We start from the raw sequence: 2,163 nt of genomic DNA on the forward strand, positions 1-2,163 counted from the left end.
ACAGAACTGTAGTATATGATAGTTAATCAAAGCAGATCTAAAATTCTGATGGGATGGAAGTGGCTTGGGTTTGGTGCTTTATGTACTTTTCTGTCTGTTCCTGCATGTGTTGATGAAGATGGAACTCGCCATAATCTTAAGACTGCGTGGAAAAACGCTTGCATGGACTGTAGCTGTGACTCAGCCAGTTCAGTGGAATGCTGCACCAAGTAAGGGTTCATACAAATGCAAAGTTCCCTTTGGTGGGTAAATGTGTGTGGCTGTCATCTTGATTACATTTGTCTGTGACTGAAGGTCCCAATCCCCAAGGTTGAAGTGACCTTCGACTCTTGTCTCACTGTGGGCTCTTATTGCACATTGCCTTCACTAGGAACCAAGGAGTATATTTTCAATAGGACACGTAATTGCAAATTTACACATTTACTTTTAAGCCCACACATAAGTAGGTTTTCAAGCGCAAGATACCTGCCTAAATTAAATTTTAAAATTGCGGATAAATGTGTGTGCGCCCATATATGCGATGCAATATGGTGAGTAAAGTTAAGCGTATTAACAGCATGTGTTTTAGGAACATCCCTTTTTCAAAACATTAACTTGCTTATGCTTTTCTAAGACATCTCCTCAAAATGCTGCCCAGGATGCCTCTTTCTTTTGTGGCATGGTTTGTCCATGCTGAGAGTACGCCCATACCTTCAGAGAGCTGGAACTCCACTAGGATTTAAGGCAGTGTTGCCAGGTTTTCATGAAAGAACAAGCACTTTTTCCCAAAAAAACAAGCCCAAAAAAAGCCCAAAACACGTGAGATTGAAACTTTTTATAGCATTTAACGCCCTCGCATACTCATTTCCCTCTCCCCGCCCCCACACACTCATTCCCCCCCTCCCTAACCCCTCCGAGCACATCTCTGGCCCCCACACTCTCATTCCCCCCCTCCCTAACCCCTCTGAGCACATCTCTGGCCCCCACACTCATTCCCCCCCTCCCTAACCCCTCTGAGCACATCTCTGGCCCCCACACTCATTCCCCCCTCCCTAATCCCTCCGAGCACATCTCTGGCCCCCACACTCTCATTCCCCCCTCTGATCACATCTCCGGCACTCACATACTCATTCCCCTCTCCCCACCCCCCTCCAAGCACATCTCTGGCCCCACACACACTAATTCCCCCCACCTCTGAGCACATCTCTGGCACTCACATACTCATTCCCCTCTCCCCACCCCCCTCCAAGCACATCTCTGGCCCCCACATACTCATTCCTCCCTCCCTAATCCCTCCGAGCACATCTCTGGCCCCGCACACACTGATTCCCACCTCCAAGCACATCTCTGGCCCCCACATACTCATTCCCCCTCCCTAATCCTTCCGAGCACATCTCTGGCCCCGCACACTCGGAGATGTGCCCCACACACTGATTCCCCCCTCCGAGCACATCTCTGGCACTCACATACTCATTCCCCTCTCCCCACCCCCCCTCCAGCACATCTCTGGCACTCACATACTCATTCCCCTCTCCCCACCCCCCTCCAGCACATCTCTGGCACTCACATACTCATTCCCCCCTCCCTAATCCCTCCGAGCACATCTCTGGCCTCGCACACACTGATTCCCCCCTCCAAGCACATCTCTGGCCCCCACACACTCATTCCCCCCCTCCCTAACCCCTCCGAGCACATCTCTGGCCCCCACACTCTCATTCCCCCCTCCCTAACCCCTCGGAGCACATCTCTGGCCCCCCACACTCTCATTTCCCCCTCCCAACATACTAATTCCTTCCCTCCTGATACCTGGCTGTAGCTGCACACTGGATTCCTTTGCTGTTGCGCTCCAATGCTGTGCTGCTGGCCTTCCCGTTCCGCCCACGTGTGATGCTGTGCCGTGCTGGCTGGGTCTGCCCACAAAATGTGTCGTGTGTATCAACAAGGCTTGCAGCTCCTGCTCTGATTGGCTGACTGCTGCAATATAGGGATAGGGTGCGCCTGCTATGGACAGGCTTCATCGCAGCAGCCGCCGCCAATCACTGTAACATGATTCAGAGCACAAGTCCCGCCCAACAAGCCCAAAAAAACGCGACTGGCAGAAAAAATAGCCCAATTAAAAGCAACCCGCGAATCGGAAAAAAAAACCGCGAATGACTACAAAAACAAGCCCAATCTCGCGGTAAA

Source organism: Rhinatrema bivittatum, chromosome 7 (assembly GCF_901001135.1).
Source record: "Rhinatrema bivittatum chromosome 7, aRhiBiv1.1, whole genome shotgun sequence".
Lineage (NCBI taxonomy): Eukaryota > Metazoa > Chordata > Amphibia > Gymnophiona > Rhinatrematidae > Rhinatrema > Rhinatrema bivittatum.